This window comes from Cupressus sempervirens, chromosome 5 (assembly GCF_028749045.1).
Source record: "Cupressus sempervirens isolate cs-2001-9-10 chromosome 5, ASM2874904v1, whole genome shotgun sequence".
NCBI classification, from domain to species: Eukaryota; Viridiplantae; Streptophyta; class Pinopsida; order Cupressales; family Cupressaceae; genus Cupressus; species Cupressus sempervirens.
Window position 1 is genome coordinate 306,529,562 of NC_143122.1, and position 8,690 is coordinate 306,538,251.

Here is an 8,690-nt window from a genome sequence, read left to right on the forward strand (position 1 = left end):
AATCTAATCTATGGAATGAATACATAAATCTTAGTTAAAATGTGAATTATTTTCTAAATAAAAGACATATTTCAATAAAAAAACATAAGTGAAAGAGAAAGACTTACAATGGAACTCTAAAGGGCGCATATATACGCCAACGATTGTTTTTATTATTAAAACAAGAGATTTGTTGAGCTCAAGTCCTTGCCTTCTACTTTTTGTAAGTGTTAAAAAGTGTATAACCAAAGATTCTTCACCAAATGAAAGATGATGTTTAAAAGTTTTTTTTTTTTAAAAGAAAAGAAAAAACAAAAGAAACAGATGATATATTGAATGGACTAAAAAGTTATGAAACTAATGATAAAAATTAGTATAAATAGAAAATAAATCTTAGAACAAATATAACTATTATTTAAATCTATCATGTTCAATTAACTTAACATAGAATTAATCTAAACTATGTTTATAACTAACTAATATTCTACCAAACTCAAAATTAATTTAAAGTATATTTTTAGAACTAACTGATATTTTAAGTGGATTTTGAATTATTATCATTATAATCTACTTCTACAAAACTATGAAAATACTAAACACAATTTTTTCTTCAATATTTTTGTGGAAGAGATACATTGGTATATGAAGCTAATCCATTGGTGCGAAAAACCAAAGACTTCTAACATTTTACATAAGAAACTCCAGTCAACCATGTCATATGCTTTTGGGATGTCTAATTTCATGAACATGCTTGCCCCTTTATTCTTATTAACTGAATGAAGTGTTTCTTAAATAATTAGTATTCCATCTAGGATCAATCTACCTTGAACGAAACTGATTTGTTCTTCAAATATAACTTTAGGGAGGATCAATTTAAGTCTATTTGCTAAAAATTATAAATTTTTCTTCCTCAACTTTCTTTTTCTATTAAGTCACCTCACATAGTAATACTGATTGGAATTATTTTTCTATCTTGAGATTTCTAACCTCTTCAATTAGGGCATTATTCTTTTCTGTCATATCTGCAACTACTGCATCAAACTCACTTTAGTTCCCATTCTCAAACAATTCAATAGTGTCTTCTTCTCGATAATGAGTGTCATTTAGCTCAATAACAAGTTCCTTTCTTTTCTTAAATGAACGTTGCAGTTCATCTCTTCATTGAGTTGGCGTAGGGCAAGATGTACTTCAATCTTCTAGTTCTCAATAGCCTTTCCCAACTTGTAGACTTCCATCTGCAAGATCTTTCCTCAAAGATGTAAAGCTTTCCTTTCTAGAGAACAAGGCTCTGATACCAATTGTTGGAAATGAAAAATGGGAAAGTAAACTCTAAGATGATGGGAGGTGGGGGGCTGAATCAACACTTCAAAACTTTAACCATAAAATATTCACCACACATTCATCTCACAATTTAGCATGTAAACTAAAATAGCTAACTACACATGTTCATCCATAGCATGAAACAAATAACACATAACATAATAAATTTGTTACCCAAAAACCCTCCAATGAGAAGGTAAACCTAAGTCTAGGGGGAGTGGATGTAATGCCTACCCCTAGTTGACTTTTCATGTTGTATTGTCAAACTCTTTTAGGCCAACTTTATGATTAAGTTTAATGATTAGTGGTATATGATTTCTAGATTATTGGATATTGTTTCATAATCAATTGACTATATGATGAGATTACTTTGGTACTAATTATCTCATGTATGCATGATTATTCTTTGATGATGAGGATTGTATACAATGATTTTAATTATGTCATGATGTTAGTTAGATGGATTATTTATATTTGTTTTCTTGGGATACTTACCCCATACTTGCATGTGTATGGTGTACCTATATGTTTCTCTTTATGTATGATGTTCCTGATATGGTTGAGGGAGGGAGTTGTATTCACCTGCTAGTCAAGATCTACATGATGTACCACTTCCCACCATTGCCTATTTAGTTTAGAATATATGTGTATGTACATGCATGAATTTTATGTAGATTATAGGTACCAAGTTTTGACTTCCTTGAATTGCTAGGATGAGTGTACCCTATTGCAGTATCTCAATGGTATAAGTGGGGAGATAATTATTAAGTCCAAATCCTAACCCTAAGCCAATTGTCTTAGAAAGTAGGACAAGTATTTGAGTTGTTTACCCATTCGAATTCGTCAAGTGACATGAATTCGTGATTCTAACCTTGGAGTTTGATTATGTTCTTTATCTTCAATTGAGTTGTCATATTTGGTTTTGTGGGTCTATTGTAATTTTTAGTTACAATTAAATCATATTAAAAGATAATTTAATGAAAATTTTACAAAGAAAAATCAATATTTAATTATATTTAATTAATTGAGAATTAATTAAATAAAAAAATTAAATTTAAAGATTTTATTAAATTTCTAATTTTGGTATTTTATATTTATTTTATTTAATAATAATTTATTTAGAAGTTTAATTTTAATAATGAACTCTAAATAATATTATTAGTTAAATCAATAAATATTATATTAAAAGTGTCTCATGATTTAATAAGAGAGAGAAAACATTAATTTAATAAAGTATATTTTAATCAAATTGCATAAAGCTTGTGCATGAAATTAAAATATAATACAATAATAAAAGATAAAGGGCATTTTGAGTGATTGCACAATCAAAACCCTAAATTGGGAAAAACTCTTTATTAGAGATTTAGAGTTCATTTCTCAAAAAAAATAAAGAATTTGGAGGGGCAATTTCTGAGAAGAAGGGTTTCAGAAGAAAAGGGAATACTTGTGTACTTTGTGCGTTGTCATATTAGCATTAGATTAAGGTAGAATCTTGTGGGTTATTTGCACAGTATTTTTTTTTGTTCTTGGAATTCCTATCTTCTTCGTATCTGGATAAATCTGTTTTTAGAATTTTAAATTGGTTGAAATCCTTCTGCTAAAATTTACTATTCTCTATTCTTGAATACGCTTGTGAATGAATGAATTAAATCGAAACCCTTGTTGTAAATTTTAATTATTCTTCATTCTAAGATTATATTGAGAATTAGAAACCCTCATTCTGTTAATTTATAGAATGGTATTTTAATCGGATAGGGTTTGGAAAATAAATCAATTTATAAAATGCAAATTTTATTTATTTATTCGGGTTTTCCCTATAAGATCTAATTTGTAGTTTTATAGAAAAATAAAATAAAAATAAAATATGTCAATTAAAATTACCACATTAAAATATTTACTGTGATAATTTTTATCACATATAATATATTCTTAAAAATCGTGAAATTGAAATTTAATGGGGGGAAAATTTGTTTATTTGTTTAAATAAACAAATAAAAATGAAAAAAATATAAATTGGAGGGAGGCGGGCCACCACATCCCACCTCCCCTCCCCGTTTCTTCCTTACCTCGACAACATGATTGAGCGTTGTTGTGTAGTAAGTACTATTGTAGTAGCAATAATACTATGTACTGCTACTACGGTAGCAGTTTGCTATGGCAACAGACTCACTGCAGGCCGATGGGCCTTTAAACACACTAATATTTTTAAGGAAAATTTAATTTATTTAATTAATTAATGTTATTTTTTAATATGGTTTTATTAATTATTAATTAATTTAATTAATGTAGTTTTATTAATTTTTAATTAATAGTAAATATTATTAAATAAGTTTAAATTAATTTTTTATTATATTATTACTTAATAATTATGTTATTAATAATTGCATGATTTTATAAGCAAAAGCCTACAACGCAATGGTAACCTGCGAGCCTCTCATGTGGGAGGTCTTGGGTTTGAATCTACCTTCGCTTAACATATAATAATAATTAATTCCAACAAATAATAATAATTTATCTAGGCTTCGACCATTTACCAAACAAAAAAAATTTTTAAATTGCATCATTTTATTAATAATTTTATTATTATTATTTTAATAAATTAATAATTTAAATTATTTTATAATATTTAATAGAGGCATTATTATTTTAGAAGTTAGCAGTAATTATGCGTTCAAATTTAGAAGTGAAAATGGGTTCAATTGTAAGGAGAAATTTGGAAACTTTATTAAAGTCGATCACTTGCAACGAAATGAAAACTTGAACCTTACTATTAAACCAAAACTATATGTTTTCAAAACCAAATAGAAACTATGAAACTATACTGCCAGTTGTATGTTTTCTTGTGTGTTGGGTTTGTGGTTGACTTAGAGTGCTCACCAGTTTTGGGATGTTTACCAGAGGCTTGGAGGTTTTGTTATGAGATGATGTTATGTATAAAATCTTTTATACCTAACCATGGTGATGTGTCGCATGTTTCTATGATGAGTTTTGTCATTGGTTTGTTATTGCTTTCAAATTTACTTGTGTAGAACTACTAAGGTGAATAGTGTGACTTTTTCTGGTGTAACCTTTGAGTCTTCAATCAATTATCTTTTGGATGCTTTCCAGTTTCTTATATAGGACTGAGGTGATATTGTGATTTTTCTTATGGTGCTTTCCAATTGCTTGCATAGGACTAAGGTGATTGTTATAATTGGTTTGTAGGTGTTTTCTAGTTGCTTGTATCGGACTAAGGTGATTATTATGTTTTATCTTTAGGTGCTTTCCAGTCACTTGTAAAGGGATGAGTTAAAAATTGTGGTTTTATGAGTTGTACTTTTTATGATCCTAGGGTAGGTAATTTGTGTTCATTGGGAAGTGGTTTACAATGGAGGCCGGAGCCCTAAGTGGTTGCCTGGGTAACCCATTGTAAGTTGTTTTAATAAGTGATAACATTACATTAAATGAGAGTAAAATAAATTAATAAGAGTCATTTCTTTTCCTCACCCATGCCTCGAGTGCTCCTACAAACTAGGATGGGAGTAAAGAGGATGCTTGGCTGTGACCTTACTTCATTAGTATGCCTTGTTAGTACGAAAGGATACTAGTGTTGCATAGAGTCACTAGGGGGCCAGAGTCTAGTGAGGTTGCCAGGGTAACCTTAGAGTTGACTCATGCGATGACACTCACATGTCCACTTACATAATAGATTTCCTACGTGTCATTATTGCCTCTGGGTTTAGATGTCATTTGTGTCTTGGTACCTTGAGTTAGATTGCTTTCAGTTTTTCCTTGTCCTAGATGTTGATTTTGACTTTTGGGATTGCTATCCTATTTGGAACTTGAGACTATCTCCTTGGTACAGTGGGAGTGGACCATTTAGGTTTCACGAGGTTGGGTGGTAGTGCTTTTTTTACTTTTACCATTGAGATTCGACAGATCGATGCCATGGTTGGAGTTCCCTAATCTGTATTATCTTTCATTGTGTTCTTATGTACTATAATGGATGACTATACTCTATTGTATTGTATTTGATTTCATGGATCTTACGAGATGATGTAATCTATTTTATGATGTATATTCTTTCAGCCTTTCATACTCTATGACTTGTATAGTGGATGATTGTGCATTCTGATTATTGCCAAGTGGCATTCAAGATAATTGTATATTATTTAAATGGATTTGTACTTGTAGTTATTCTTTAATGTGGATGTGTTATATATTGGTTTTAGTATTAATTAAACTTAAATGTGACTCAACATCATGGGAGCCTTAAGAAATGTAATATGTTTTATTGTATGTGTTTATGTATATGTTATTGCTTCTGCTATATTATATCTATTGTTGTTAAGTTACTATTTTTATAGAAAAAAATGTTAAAAAAATTTAGTGAAACTTAGGTTATTTTCTTTTGGGTTCCCTAGCAGGGCGTTAAACATTACTTTCCTCCCTTTTTGGATTATTCTCCTATTTGGGATGAGTCCTTAGATACAGACATAGACTATTCCCATCCTCACATGACACATTTAGATGATCAACCTCTTTCTATGTATTTGATTGATATACCTTCTATGCATGAGGCCTTTATGAGTATTGTTTATCCTCCTCCTAAAAGTGCCTTAGAAATAGAAGACCACACATTTGATCGTCCTTCTCGGAACATATCTTACTATAATATAGGTTTTGTTGAAAAAAATGATTCTCATGATCTTATTTTAACCAATTGAAACTTAGATCCTAAGGATCCTACTCACATTGACTCTATAAGTGGCTTGTCACCTCTTTATGATTGGAAAACCCTAGATTCTACACAAAAAATTGTCATTCTTGATATTGTCTATAAAAAAACCTTTATTTGATAGTATATGAATATTGGATGCTTCTCTTTACCTAAGAGATCTTCTTTTTCTATGGTTCATTTTTTTTTTTTTCAATCCGTTGATTATATTATGTTTCATATGACTTACAATGTTGAATGATATCTTTTTCATGATCATTTTACTTGATACACCCACATCCCTATTATGTTGCTCCTAGCTATGAGACATTGTTAGCCTATCTTTTTGGGGTTTTTTCCCCTACTTTGCAAGTAACATAATAGTCAGTCCCCTTGTCTCCTCACTTGGGGGGCAAGGGCCCTATTTCCTCTTTCTTTTTATCTTGTAGGATACATTTTCTCCCTTTCTTGACTTGTTTTCCTTTTATATGATGACATATTTTCTTGTAATCATTTATTGTGATTACTTGTGGACTAACATCCCAAGTGAAATCTTATGTTTTATTGAAATCATATGTCTAGTATAAATTGAAACCACTTAGGGAGGTATAATGTGATTCTTCTTCTCTTCTCTTTTCCAATATCCTTTATGAACTTTCATTCTCTTATAATTTGATATTTTCTCTTGTATGCATTTATCGTGTTACACATGGATTATCCTCCTGAGTGCAATCTTATGTTTGTAAGTGCATCTTTATTATAATACAATCTATCATTTAGGGCATATATTAAATTTTCTTTTTCTTCTCTCAAGGGTTTGTTACCCCTTCATTATTCATTTAAAAATAACTAAGTGTGCATAATGTGGTATCCTTTCATCTTCCTCCTTCATTTCTCTATAGATTGCATTACTTTATGGTAGATTATTATCTTTGGCTATGAAAAGCTTTGTTATATGTAGGATCATGTGTTTGAATCCCTTTTGGTAATAGGGTTTGGGCCTTTCAAGGTGCCCTAGAAGACTCCTTGAAGTAGTCAAGACTTAGAATTGTTTTGGTTGATTAGAGCCTCCCTATCAATAAAGCATTGAAATTTGTCTACAAAGTAGATTGCAACTAGGATTTCACTAATTTTTTAAAACCAAAAAAGCAGTGTCATATCAAAAATTGTAATAAAAAAGTCTTGGAACTAGGTAATAAAAATTTAAAACAACACCATCAAATTTGAGAGCATTGGAACAAATAAAATGATTCCTTTTAAAGAATTGTACATCTACAAAACAATAAAAGAACATTTTTTTAGGTTTGTAAAGAAATGAAGTCTATTAAATCGACCATTTGATAAAGTTAAAAGATGATAACATTTGAGAAATTATGTAGTTGATATCATTCCAAAAAATCATATTGTACTTTCTAATCTACTTAGAACAAAAAAAGCTAAGTGAATTAGTTATGAAATAACTTGCATGGTAGAAGAATATTATATGTTTTTTTTCGTAAACACTTGATAACAATATGTCACTTGAGGGAGAAACCTTGTAGTCCAATCTAAGGGAGATACTACTAACAATCTTCAACGTGAGCACAATGTCCAACATGATGATAATAAATAATATACACCTTCTATAATCTTAGTTTAACTTATTTTCTTTAGAAATTTTCATTAATACTTATGTAATCAATGTAAACTAGTGCATGTGTGCAAAGTAGCTTCTCTTTATCTCAATATTATATCTTTGATGTTGATTGACTAAATGATACATGGAAAAAGTTTTAAATCCTTAAAATATTTTACTTTCTTGGGTTTTCAATTTGCCGAGTTTGAGTCTGAGTCCAAGCCGAAAACCAACTTGTCAAGTCTAGAGAGAGAGAGAGAGGTTCTCATTTTAGAATGAGTTCTCATCTAAGGGTTGGGGTCTAGAGAGACATGCCACTACAACCCAAGATAGTGAAGGACAATGTGACGACACTCTCTTGCAATACATGTCTTAGGATTCCCTTCAGTTTTCATGTGTCTTAGGATTCGCTTGCATGTGCCTTGGGGGAGAAAATTAATTTTCTTCAACCACAAATACAAATATTTTCTAACAACTTCATCTTGCATTAATCAATGTATTAATTATAATTTTATCTTTTTCACATTTGTGACAAGTTGATAAAGATTTTATTTTTTCAATCATTTTATCTTCCACCTCACACAACATGTCTAATCAATATTAATTATCACAATCTATTAAATATTTTTAGTTTCTTATTTTAAATATATTTATTATTAGTTTTACATTGATGTTTATTTTTGACTATTTGATATAACTTGTTCCTAAAACTTCATATAATACATAAGTTCAAATTATACTTATATATATATATATATATATATATATATATATATATATATATATATATATATATATATATATATATATATATATATATATATATATATATATATATATATATATATATATATATATATATATATATATATATATATATATATATATATAACTAATAAATATTTCTTTTTAATATAATTTCAATATGTTATATTTTTGTATTTGAATTTCTAATTTTTTTAAAACTTTGTTTTTTTAATAAAAGTAGTTAAATTATTACTATTATTTTACTTTTATAAAAATAAATTAAACAATATTATTTTTTAATAGTGTTTGTAATATGTATAATTGATAAGTGTT